Genomic DNA, 14329 nt, shown 5'->3' on the forward strand with positions numbered 1-14329 from the left:
ACTGCAGGGAGAAGTCTAAGGGCTCACATCAGGACTCATTATCTTGATATGGTTTTCTTATCTGAGACACTTTTGAATGATGCTAAGACTAATCATGTTGTTAATAGTTTAGGATTTTCTTTATCTTTGCACTTCTCATGCCAAGGTAGGAAAGGAGGGATTTTGGTAATGTCGCACCCTGGTGTAGATATAGAACCTGTTTATATTTTCTACAACATTATCTCTATGCTTGTGTACTCTGATCCTGCTTATATGTCATGGTTACTTTTAATGGTTTACTGCCCTACTCATCATTTTCATAAGCATAATTTTTGGGACCTATTGTATAAGATCAATCACACTTTCTCTGGCCCCATTTTAGCACTAGGAGATTTTAACTCTCTCCTCAATAGCTCAGAGAAGATCGGAGGCAGGCCTTTTGCCTCTACTTCCTCATCTAGTGGCTTGAGAAATTTCATGGATGATGCAGGTTTTGCTGACTTAGGTTACAATGTCTCTTATTGCACTTTGACCAACGATAGAATGGGCCAAGGTAACATTAAAGAGAAATTAGACAGAGCCATTGCTAATCCTCAATAGATTTTTCTCCATCATGATGCAAAGATCTTACATCTGCCCATTCACAATTCTGACCATTTCCCCATCCCCCTAAACTCGTAGAAACAAACCCCCACCAGGAAAGCCTTCAGATTTGAGGAGTTCTAGGCTAGGGACCATACTTGTAGTAATGTCATTAAGAGGGCTTGGGACTCCAACCATAGGGGTAATCCTCCCTTTATTTTCATGCAAAAGTTAAAAATGGTCAAAAGTGCTCTCAAAAGTTGGAACATTAGCCACTTTTGTCATATTCAAACTAGCATCAAGACCTGTTCCAACCTGCTCTCTCAAATTCAGTCTCAGGGTCCCTCTCATAATCTCTCCAATCAACAAAACTCTATCAGAAATAGTCTCAATGAGTAGCTAAAAAGATAGGAGATTTTGTGGAGACAAAAGTCTCTAGTTTCATGGCTCACAAGCACTGACCTGAATACCATTGGTCTGGTATGAGAAGTTATGGGAAAGAGTATATTCTTCCATATGTCCTCCATTATGAGAAGAATAAGAAATGAGATACACTATCTTAGCACTTCTAACGATTCTTGGGATTCAAATCCTCTCAATATTCAAATCTAGTTCCAAGATCATTTCAAGAAAATCTTTCAAACCTCTTACCCAGATTGCCTCAATGACCTCTTTAATCTATTTCCTGATAAAATTAGCGAGGAGGATAACCTTATGCTATGTAGGGTTCCTTTTGGTGAAGAGATCCTCTCCACCATTAAGCAAATCCTCTCTTCCAAATCCCCGGGACCTGATGGTTTTCCTAGTTTATTTACAAGACCTATTGGAATATTGTCAAAGAGGATTTGAATAAAGCTGTGAGGAACTTCTTCACCTCTGGTCATATGCTTAAGGAGATGAATCATGCTTACATAGTTCTCATCCCTAAGATTGCTTCTCCTAGCACAGTTCACCATTTCAGGCCTATTAGTCTCTCTAATGTCTGTTACAAGATTATCTTGAAAATCCTCACCAACAGACTTAAGGTTGTCATGGGGAAAATTATCTCCCCTCACCAAACTGCTGGGAAAATAATTCAGGAAAATACCATTCTAGCTCAAAAAATTTTCCATGTCCTTAGGACAAAAAGTGGCAGAAGTCTTATGGCTATTAAGATTGACATGGAAAAAGCCTTTGACTTTATCAAGTGAGAATTTATCTTAACCATTTTTAAGAGTCTTGGTTTCAACCCTACTCGGATCAACTAGATAAAAGAGTGAATTAGTACAACTTCTTATTCCATTGGTGTCAATGGTGAGCCGTAAGGCTATAACTTCCCCAATAGAGGTATTAGATAGGGTGACCCTCTTTTCCCATTCCTTTTTATTTTAGGCAGTGAAGTTCTGACCAAACTTATCTTTAGGGAGGAACATGTTAACAACATCACTGGTATTAGGATTAGCAGATCTAGACCTACTTTATCCCATCTCCTCTTTGCTGATGATCTCATCCTTTTTTGTAGTGCTAATGTTAACACAGCCAAAGCATTCTTAGATTGCTTTAAGACCTATACTACTTGGTTTGGTCAAAGGGTTAGTGCTTCCAAATCTTCTATTCAGTTAAGCAAAAACACTAGCATCGATGCCATTAGAGATATCAAGGACATTCTTAATTTTAGCCCAGTTCCTTTGAGAATTAAGTACCTAGGCTTACCTCTTAACTTTGGTTCTCCTCAAAGACATCATTGCAATGGGACTTTGGATAGGATTTAGAGTAAGTTTCTGGGTGGAAATCAAAGTTGTTCTCCCAAGCAGGGAGAACCATCCTCATTAAATCTGTAGCTAGTGTCATTCATGCTTACACCATGTCCACTACCTTACTGTCCAAGCATATGGCTAGGAAGATTGATAAGTCTCTCATGAGGTTTTGGTGGGGTTTTCATCCTGATAAGATTCATAACTACACCCCCATCGCTTGGAAGTCCATCTGTAAACCCAAATATGTTGGTAGTCTTGGTATCAGGCTTGCTGCCAACTTCAACAAGGCTTTGATGAGTAAGTGCATTTGTCATTTAATTAGTAATGAGACCAGCATTTGGAAAGATATGATCACTAAAATTACCCAATTACACCTGTGTATTCACAGAAATATCCACAAATTCACTTGAACAAATTTGTTAGATCTCAATCTTGCAATTATTTAATCAAATGAACATATAAAGAAAAGAAATAAATTGTATGTCACAACGATTAATGACGAAGGGAAATCCTTTAAAGAACTCTTTAAACGTAAAACCATACGAGGCAGCCAAACCCAGAAAAGTCAACTTTATTATTTAAAAATCAAATTACAAGTAAGTTCTCAATTATAAAACCTTTGTCAATTGACTCTCTTACTTTACCAGACAAACAATTCGTTTGTCTCTACCGCAGTAGCAGCTAGAACCTCTGATGATTTTTAAACATTGGCTTTTCTCCTGGAACTCCAGTGGTTGAAACTCGATCAATCAATTCTCCAACATGGAGCACGATCATACTCTTTGAAAGAAACAATATGAAAATTCTCCGAGGAATTTTCTCACCAAAATATGTACTGGAAAGTACTCGAGAAAATATTTAGATCTGAATCTCTACAGATCTTAACCAATAGGATCCCTTAAATAAACAATCTAAAAGCAATTTTAGTTTCAGTAGGACTCCACTGACGGATCGAATCTGTTGTGAAGAAGTTTCCTGACAGAATGCTGACATCTACACTAAATCTTCTCTACAGTAACAGATTTCAGTCCACCCACCTTTTTCTCAACGATCCCTTTGCTATAATTCTTTGGAGGCAGTACCCTTGGCTGCTGGATGTTTCAACTTTTAATCCTCTAGGTATTAAGAATTGGGTCAAAACAATTCTCTATCCTAGTGCCAACCTCAATCTTTCTGATTCTGATGCTCATCATTTCCAACTCTTTGTTGTGATTGCCATGTACAACATTTGGTTTAATTGAAACCAAAAAATTCACAATGATAGTTCCTTAAATATTGAGCAGTTTACAAAAAAGATCATTGACATATATCAGGATCACTGTAAAGCTTGGGAATGGAAAGTTGATAACATGTTGCAAACCTGGAAACCTACTCTATATCCTTTGATGTTGCAATAAGAGGGAATGGGAGTACTTCAGCAGCTGTGTGCATCTCTTGGCTAGGGGAGATCAATTTTGTGGTTACTAAATTCTCTGGCACCATTGATCCTAACCATGGAGAAGTTGTGGCAGCCTTCATTGGAGTCAAAGAAGCTCACCACAGAGGATTCAAGAGACTTATCATAGAAGGAGATTCGGCATTAACAACCCTCATTCTTCTAACTGCTGGGAAGCTGAAAACATTGCAAGAGATACCAGATTTTTGCTCAAAGACCTTAATGATTGGCTAGTTGTGAAATTACATCAATCTCAAAATCGATGTGCTCACTCTTTTGCGCAATGGGCATATTCCAACAATTTGTTTGGAAACATCCCCTCATCAAAATTCCTCCTTGCCTCCTTAGCTTTCATAATGGCAAGGATCCCCCATCCTTCTTCCCTTGGGTTGTAATACTTTTTAAATTACTTTTAACTGCTTTCCTTTTCTATCAATGAAAATTCTTGAGGAAAAAAAAAAGCTCTAGATTAGATGCATCCCTGAAGGTGATAAACATTTACATTGTCAAATAGCTCTACCATAAACCTCTCTAACAATCTGTCACGGACTATCATCAACTTTGTGAAATTCCATATTGCACAATTTTAACATATGGCAAGTTATTTTGTAACTTCATTTTTAGAGAGGTGGTACTATCTCTCAATTTTTTATTAATTAAATTAAATGCATAAATTATTACCAACTGGATCAAGTAAAAAGCATTACCCAAAAAAATAACATGACGAAAGTTTCCAGAAACAAATCTCAGCAAAAATAAAACAATATGCATGAGAGAGAGAGATAGTAAAAAGAGAGAAGGCACAACAAGCTCATCATTGCCAATTATGTTTTATGTTTTTTTTTAGTGAAGTTCCCTCTCCCACACAAGGAAAAAAAAAAAAAAAAAACACCCAGTTCACATTGACAAAAGCATGCAGCATAATCTCACTTAAGGTACCATTGGGGAGGCTTGAAGCAAAGGAGTTTTGAAAACAAAATTAATAAGCAACATCAGGCCAACTTTAGAATGTCTAAATAAACAATAGAAGCATCATCTTTCCATGTAACTTGTATAATTCATGTTTCCGAATTTTAATAGCATTTTTAAACTCCATATGCATTTCACCTCTGAAAGATCTTCAAATACAACATGTTTCATCTTAAGGAAACCAAGAAAGGTCAGTGGTGTGCATAAAACCATCCATATAGAATTGCCAAAAAAAAAAAAAAAAAACTATCGAAGTTGCTAAATCAGGAGGTTTGAGACTAACATCTTCCAACTATTCTAATAATATTTATGTTTATTTTTTGGCACCGGGTATCCAAAAACAAAGTCCAGAGTAATTCTGAGGCTGCACAACCTCTCGACAAGTGGTATCAAATGAGTCATTGTTTCCCCATTCCTCCCACACATAAAGCACCAATTTATCTCCTTCGTCCATCACCTCCTTAAATTATCGTAAGCAAGAATTTCCCCCAACGCAAGACTCCAAGTAATCTTCTGCGGGATAAGAGAATTATCACAAGAACTCAAACTATGATAAATTTATTTCACTTCAATTGTTACTTTCTTGGAGGGGGCCCAACACATCCGATCTTCTCTCCCCATTTATAATCTAACTGAGTACAATTAGGCCAAAAATGAAATACAGATAGAAAAAGATAGACACAAAGGATAGTAGTCTGAACAACAAAGGATAGTAGGACAGTAATCTAGTGTATCTTTAAAATTTAACCCAACATAAATTATCAACAAACACTTTCAGTATTGCATATCATTGCACCAACAACATGAGAAGCAATAGTCATTAGTGAAAATCATTACTAGCATTTGAGTAAAAAAATCGTGTTTTCGTGATATAATATGAGAAATTATTTACATCAGCTACAGTACACCGTGTTGAGGAAGGAAAAAAAAAAAAAATCACGTTGAGTGTGCGGAGAGTGCGGCTGATGCATATCATTGCTCATATAATATAGGAAAAATCTACTCAACCTCCGGTCGGCTCATCGCACACCACACACTTCTAACGAGTTGGGCGGGAGAGAATGCAGGGGTGACGGGTAAATTTGGATTTGCAATGCGGAAGAAGAATGAGCTGGTGGGATTTGTAAATTTCTGGACCTCTAAAACGTACCGTTTCATTTTTTTATTTTAAATATTTACACGTAAGCTGGTGTGCGGAGGTTAACAGTGGGAAGTTGGGTAGAAGGACTCAATATAAAAATACTAACTAACCATAGCAAAGGTGATCTTCCCAAAACCACTGTTTCCCATGACTGCCAGAATCTACATGAAATAATACCAAGAAAAAGAATAAATAAAAATCAACATTGATTTATCAAAAATAAAAGAAATAAAAATCAACACAAAATATTACTCATCAAAATCAAACTCAACACCAAAAGTCTGTATAGCTTTTCTTAAATTACAAAGTTGGGGGAGCTTAAAGCTTTATTTTATGGAACTCTATGTACTTGGACCATTGTTGTTGACTTCAATGGCATGGACCTACATGATTTTCTTGTCTTAATTGCACCTTCTTAGTTAGGACAAACAGTTATTTTCTTCTTGAGTGTTGTACTGGACTTTGCCCATTCATTGCTCAATAAAATTTGTTCACTTATAAAAATATATATATATATATATATATATATTAAAAAAAATGTCCTGAATTCAACACAACAACAGAACAATGCTAAACAAAAAATTAAAGTTCTGGTAACCAATCTCCTATTTATACACACCGGACACTTTCTAATATATATTAATCCAAAAGTTTAAAGCCCAACACTTTCTAATAGCAATCAGAGGTTAATGCCCAAAAAATGTCCGGTTAAGATTAGAAAATGTTACTCTATTGACTTCCAAGACAGGCTCCATCTCATTTCCATAACCAAAAGTTTCTGCATAACTGACAGAAATAGGCTAGAGATAATGGTTAGAAAAGATCGATAGTTTGTGGAATGAGAACAAGAGGATTACAGGGCAAGAAGCTCAAATCAGGAGTTGGTGGATAAATATCTAATAGAATGAGAAGGTAGTTATGGATTAGTACAGTAGCAGTGGAGGCTTAGGGAGGGATATAGAGTATATTTCAGAGTGGAAGCAATACCATGTCTTTGATTTTTTTAAATGGGTAATAGATATTTTATTAAAGGTGCGGCCACAGTAAACAAGTGGCAAATCTACAAGCAGTAAGCTAAGGTTATCATATGCCACTGTCCAAACATAGAGAGACTAAAGCATAATGGAATCATTCACCACACAGCTAGGCGACAAAGATTACTATTTTCCCTTTTAGCTCCACCCTTCCCAAGGGCATAACCAAAACTATCCCAAGACATTTGAAAATTGAGACCAAAGTGCTCTGGGCATGGCACTGTGAAGCCGTGCTCTTCCTACACATCCAGCTTATCTCATCCACGAGTGTAATCTCCTAGACAATGTGAAGAACCTCATTTTTTATTGCTGTTACTTTATCAGATAAGAATCTTTCTTACCCGTCACTTCAATATCATGGAGATTGCGCATGAGTATCAATTTCATCCTAACCAGTCTTTGATTTTCTGAAAACATGAAAAAACGAATAGCTCCATTGAGCTACCACTCTAATATAGTATATGAATCTCCGCAGAGATCATAACCAATCATGGCCCTAAAATTTATGACTGGCATAAGAGGGTCCAGTAGCCTAGTCCAATTACATAGGATATTTGTTAGTCTCATGGAAGGACAGCTAAATATATGTATAAGATAATTAACAGATTCATCTATCTACCAATGAATTAATTAGAAATATGAAAACGACAACGCCATACAGTGGCTCAAAGCTATCAAGAATCAATGGAATCAATTTGCTTTACCTCGCTCATCCTCGGGGGGCTTTAGCCTAAAGGAATTCTCTGTCTCAGAGTCCTAGGCTACGTTTGGGTAGTGAGAATACCTGAGAAGTGTTGAGAATGTTTGTAAATAGTAGTGAAAAATTAATAATAGAATAATGAATAGTAGGTAAAAAGTAATGAATAGTAAAAAAGTAGGTAAAAAGTAATAATAAAGTAAAGAATAGTAGTGAGAGTACTTGAGGTACTCTTGGTACCCAAACGTAGCCTAAACCATCTAATACCACAGCTTGATACGTCTTAATCTCACCTCCATCGTCAAGATCCTTGGCCATGAAGGTTATATAATACCTGATTCCCCTGGAAGCCTGACCCATTGCCTTCAAGACCTTAACAAACTCCAACTCTGCATTGGCATCCTACACACCAATCAAAGCCATGACGAATTTTCACAATTTTCTGTTTAAAAAGATGATGGTGATAATAGTTTTTATAACTAATAATAATAATAAAAGAGAAAAAAAAAAGAAAAGAAACCTTCAAACGACGATTGTATTCGTCTATTGCGAGCTGCGAATACCGTTTATACTTATCATAGTTGTAGTCTATGTTGCACGGTTGAATTTGGTGGAAATAATTGACACCAGGGATGTCAGAAACATCAAAGCCCTAAACCAACAAATGACACGAAAAGATGGAGGAATTAAACAAAAAATTAAAGCTGGAGTAGGCGTTGACAATGATAATAGAAGATCGGATCAAATATAGTCAGACTCACGTCATTGTTCAAAACTTGTTCACTGTAGGAGTAGGCTTCCTCTGGTGTCATCTCATCACGGAAATCATTTAACGCGCAACATTCGGGCGAAGTTGAAGACAAATTATTTTGGCTGAGGATTAATTCTCTTTCCAGCTTGTCATAACCAAACAATTCCACAAGACCCATGTCGTCCATCTCCATTGTTCTTCAAGTGATAAGCCAACGATTGGAGAACACGAAGACAAGGCTAGCCGCTACCGCTGCTGCTCTCGCTATCGCTATCGCTATCGCCTCAATGACCTAAGCAAGCACGGGAATTGTCTCTCTCGTCAATTTAGAAATATCTCTCCACCTTAATTTTTCTTTCCATTAGCCATCACCGTTAACAAAAATAAATAATATTGCCATTAGCCCTGTTTGGAAACATCCAAAACACACAATTGTAAAATGTCAAAAATATCCTCACAACAAAACCCACTTCTCTCTCATTTCACACATCTAATTTTTGAACTAGCATTACTCTTAAAATATAACACATGATTGTAACTAGCATTACTCTTAAAATATAAAATAGGGTTACAAATGGAACAAAATGCCCAAACTTTGTTAGAGGTTATATTATCAAGTTATAGGTCTAACAAGAGTCGGAAAGCCCTAATTCCGACTTTGACTCCGACTTTGTTAGAGTTTGAATCCGAACTACAACTCCAATCATTGTAGACTCAATCGGACCAAAGTCGAAGCCATAACCACCAAAAAATACCCAAATCAAAACAGGCAAAATCAACCAAAAATCACAACAGGCAAAATCACCTAAAAATCACAAGCAAAATCTAGAACCAAAAATACCGATGCACCCAAATCAGAAGCAAAATCACCGAAATAAAAAACCCAACAAATCCAATAAGTTAAAAGTTGAGTAAAATATTATTAGAATATTATTTTTTAATTTTATTACTGTTTTAAATTTTGAAAAAGTTGAATTATTTATTATATTTTATGTACAACTTAGAAAAATTGTAATGATGAGAAGAGATAAGATGAAATACTTTCACTATCCAAATAAAGGCTAATTTTTCTTTCCATCACACATCAGCATTAACAAAAAATAAATCAAACATCTTTAAATATGTAAAAAATTAATTTTATAAAAAAGTAATTAAAAAATACTAAAAATTGAGAATATGGAAAAATATTGGTTTTTAAAAAAAATAAAACCAAAACAACTTCCATTTATCATTCAATATTCAAAGGATTACATTGTTTCTCCGATTGGATACATGGTTTAATCCAATCTGGACAATCTTCTATCCATACTACCTCTTCCTCATATTGAAGAGCATACTTAGCTAGTTTGTGAGCTACCACATTACCCTCCCTAGGAGTCTATTGAAGTTGCCATTTCTGACCATTTCTGAACTTTACTTTGATGTCTTCAACCAACTATCTATACTATGCACAATTCTCCTCCCTTTCCTTAACTTCCTCGATTACCTTCATGGCATCCCCTTCTAGAATAGCTTCCTCAATTCCAATTTCTTCACAGAAAACTATAGCTCTCTAAAGTGTATTTGCCTCTAACACAACAACATCTTTAACTGCAAGAGAAGGCATGCACAAAGTACCAATAACATCCCCTGCAGAGACCCTAATCACAACTCCAACACCCATTTTTAATCTGCTTTCATCAATGGCTGGATTCCAATTCACCTTGTGAGGGAAGGCCCATCCCAGAAGGGCCCGGGCCCAAGGAGGTCAAGCTATAGAGCCCCCGGGCCCAAGGACGAAACCCAACCGTGGGCTAAGAGCCCTGGCCCAAGGTCTTTCGACACCAAGCTCGAATATGCCAAGGAGAGCGACTCGAGACTCAGCAACTTACCGAGCCCTACCGTATGGCACCAAGCAGGACGACCTGATAGGCTACAATCTCCCAACCTAACAAGCTACGATCTCCCTCGACCGCCTAAATCGCGGACTGACACGCTGTTGTGGTGGGAAGTGAGTGGAGCAGGATTGACTCAAGTATGACCTGACACACTACAATCTCCCTCGACGTTAAAGCCTGGATCAAGTATAAATAGCAGCCATCCCTACCACGGGAGGTAACTCTTGAAACCCTTACTATTCATTCTAATATTCTGATCTTTCCTCATCACTAGAGAATTATTCACTAACTTTGGCATCGGAGTGACCCCAGACGTCATTGGAGCCTCTTCTCCCTCTTGGTTGCCGGTGACGTGGAGCTTGGTTATCGAGTTACTGCTTGACTGCGAAACACGACATCAGTAGTGGCGCTGTCTGTAGGATCTATTTTTCCATAAAAGCATGTACTTCGCATACCAGCAGCAACGCGATCCCAAACTACACGAAGGGGAGACTGCGAGGAGGAAACAATGGAAGCAAGACTCGCGAGCATGGAGGAGACAATAAGAAAGCTAATGGAAGAAACTGGGACACTCCGCCATGAGAGCACAACCCTCAGGCACACCAACGAGGAGCTGGTGAGGGAAGGAGAACCGAGCGGCAACGAGCATGTGGATTCGCAGTGGGCCCTTACGGACACCGCGATAGAAGAAGAGAGACGCGAGATGCAACTCAAAATCTAAGAGCTCGGGAACAAAAGTGCAAAAATGGAGAAGAAAATAGACACCCCATCCATCGTTGACCAGCTACTCGTCAGTACCGACCTCCCATACAGTGCATGAGTCAAGGCAGTACCGCTTCCCCCCAAGTTCAAAGTTTCCCAGATGGACGCGTACTATGAGTCCAAAGACCCGCTGGAGCATTTGGAGACGTTCAAGGCCCACATGACCTTATATGGTTTCCCAGAAGAAGCCTGTCGAGCCTTCCCACTAACACTGAAGGGGGCCGCCCGGACCTGGTTTGGGTCACTATCTTCAGGAATGATAGAAAGCTTCGAGGAGCTTGCCCACCCCTTCATGACATAGTTCTTGGCAAGTCATAACAGGAGACACTCGACAGCTTACCTCCTTACTGTCAAATGGCAAGACGACGAAAACCTGAAGTCATATCTCATGCGATTCAGTCAGGAACGTATGACCACTGACGACCAAGACGAGAAAATCACATTAGCGGCCCTCCTGGGAGGGATCTGGCCACGAAATCCATTTATGTCCGAGATAGCACGAAAGACTCCTTACATGCTAAGGGAGTTAGTGGACCGAGGAGATGGGTTCATCAACGCTGAAGACACCCTTAAGGCCCAGACAGCCCCACGACGATCCGAGGGAGCAGGCGGACCTGAAGGCTTTAAGGCAATCAGGAGGTCGCGACCATGGAGGGGAAAGGAGAGGAGCACCAGATGCGAAGAGAATGAGAGAAGCACTAGCTTGGCCCCAAGGGGGAGCCACACTCATACGAGTCTAGCAGTAGAAAGGAACCGACGCTCGAGCCCCAAAAGAGAACGACCATGAAAGGAGGAGAACCGCCAGTAATGCGAGTATCATATGAACAATCGACATAGCACCCGAGATTGCTATGCCCTGAAGAGAATAAATAAGGAAGAGCATCGTAACCCGGTGCGCTGGTCAGAGAACCAAATGGACTAACACGGAGGTGGGCGGCAAGGTTTTCTGGGGGAAGCGAGCCCAAGAAAGCAGGGAGCAAAGGACGAAACGTGGAGAAGCCCCCCCAGTGGACAGACCACTAAGAGAGATAAGCGCAATCACTAGAGGATATGCCGGAGGTGGAGCCAGGCCTGAAAGGCACACGCACGAAGGGCACGCTACATGGAAGTGTTCACCTCCGAGAGAGGCTAAAGCAGGCCCATACGGCACATTGGAGGCACCACGATAACCTTCGACGAAGGGGATGCAGAAGGCATCCTCCACCTACATGACGATGCATTGGTGGTAACGATGCAAGTGGCAAACTTTAAAAACCAGGAGGATCCTGACCGACAACGGCAGTTCGGCCAATATCCTATTCTTGGAAGCCTTTGTCAGAATGGGCATCAATCTGGATCAACTGCGCCTGGCTCCAATGTCGCTCAAGGGCTTCACAGGAGACATCGTTCAATTGATGGGAGCCATCACTCTTTCAGTCCTGGTAGGGAAGGCACCCAGGGCTACAGCCACCATGACTGACTTATTGGTCGGCAAGGCCCTATCCTTGTACAATGCCATGCTGAGACGCCCCACCCTGAACAACTTGAGGGCAATAACGTCCACTTACCACCACAAAATGAAGTTCCCTATCGACTCGGGGGTGAGCAAAGTTCACGGCGAGCAAGCTAAGACCGAGAGCTGAGGCACAAGGTCAAAATCGTTGTGTCCATCGAAAGGATGGAAGAAGCACCCAGGCTAGGTTCACCTCTGGTCCTAACTAAATGGGATGAAGAAGTCCGCAATGAACAGGCCCTTCGGCAGGCCACACCCAACAAGCGTTTGGAGCTGATCATAGTAGATCAGCAAAGACTGGAACAACAGGTCCGGATCGAGACTAAGCTGGACCAGAAGATGAGAACGACGCTGATATCTCTCCTTATCGAACAATGAGACATGTTCGCCCAGAGCCACGAGGATTTGCCCGGGATCAACAATTCCATCATCGAGCACTGGCTCAGTGTGGATCCAACAACCCAGAAAGTCAAGTAGAAATGACGGAGCTTCAGCGTTGAAAAGTATGGGACGATAGCCAAGGAGGTAGACCGCCTCTTAGCGGCAGGATTCATCCAAGAGGTCCATTACTCGGAGTGGCTATCTAACGTAGTTTTGGTGAAAAAGGCCAACAAAAAGTGGCGGATGTGTGTCGGCTTCACCGACCTGAACAAAGCCTACCCGAAAGATAGCTTCCCCTTACCACGCACCGACCTGGTTGTTGATTTGATGGTAGGGCATCCCTTCCTTAGCTTTATAGACGCTTACTCTAGATACAACCAGATCAGGATGAATCCGGATGACGAAGAGAAGACAGTGTTCATAACAGACAAAGGCCCCTACTATTACAAAGCAATGCCATTTGGCCTGAAGAATACGGGGGCCACTTACCAACGGTTAGTCAACCGAATGTTCAAGCAACGGATCAGCCGAAATATGGGAGTATACGTAAACGATCTACAGGAAGCATTTTCCATCCTCCGGCAATATTGGATGAAGCTCAACTTGTTGAAGTGCTCTTTCAGAGTGGAGACAGGTAAGATCCTGTGGTTCATGGTCTTTGAGAGAAGGATTGAGGCGAATCCCGAGAAAGTGGAAGCAGTGATGGGAATGCCTTCCCCCTGCAACCTTCATGAAGTCCAAAGGCTAGCCGGAAGGGTAGCAACTTGGAATCGGTTCATCGCTCGATCAACCGACCAATACCTACCCTTATTCAAAGTCCTGAGGAAGGCCTAGGATTGGGATGAGACCTGAGAAAATACCTTCACAGATTTGAAGTTGTACCTGAGCCACCCCCCACTGCTAAGCCAAACAAGACCTGGGGAGACCCTGACTACGTACCTAGCATTTTCCTGGCATGTCGTATTAGCCGTACTTATCCAAGAAGTAAAAGAAGGGCAGCGACCCATCTGTTACATGAGTCGAGCCTTCCACAGAGCAGAGACAAGATACCCCCGAACGAAAATGTTGGTATTCACCCTAATCTTCACAGCCAAAAGATTAAGGCTGTATTTCTACGCCCACCTGATAAAAATGCTCATCGATCTCGCCCTCAAGAAAGTACTGCAGAAACCAGACACATCGGGACGGCTCGCCAAATAGGCGATTGAGCTCAGCGAATTCAACATGGAGTACCTGCCCCAAGTCGTGATCAAAGGACAAGGTTTGGTAGATTTTGTTGCTGAGTTCACCAGCTTCCCGAAGGATTCCTGGATGCACACCAAGAAAAGGCTTGGCAGGTCTACGTAGACAACTCATCCTACTGGGCTAGCATGGGAGCAGGGGTGCACATCATCATCGAGCAGGTAGAGGAGCACAATTATGCAATCAAGCTGGCCTTCAACCAACAATGAAGCTGAGTATGAAGCACTCTTAAAGGGAATATTAGTCGCATG

The 14329-nt window shown here is 40.5% G+C and overlaps 1 long non-coding RNA gene across 1 annotated transcript; it reads right to left on the reverse strand.

The window, feature by feature from the left end:
* Window positions 1-4837: 4837 nt before the first annotated feature.
* Window positions 4838-7613, reverse strand: LOC121267538. Its single transcript, XR_005941035.1, has 3 exons — window positions 7581-7613; window positions 5953-6003; window positions 4838-5214 (listed from the first exon to the last, which is right to left on the reverse strand). It is a non-coding gene; the product is annotated as an uncharacterized LOC121267538 (long non-coding RNA).
* Between the last annotated feature and the right edge of the window lie 6716 nt (window positions 7614-14329).

Source organism: Juglans microcarpa x Juglans regia, chromosome 5S (assembly GCF_004785595.1).
Source record: "Juglans microcarpa x Juglans regia isolate MS1-56 chromosome 5S, Jm3101_v1.0, whole genome shotgun sequence".
Classification (NCBI taxonomy): Eukaryota; Viridiplantae; Streptophyta; class Magnoliopsida; order Fagales; family Juglandaceae; genus Juglans; species Juglans microcarpa x Juglans regia.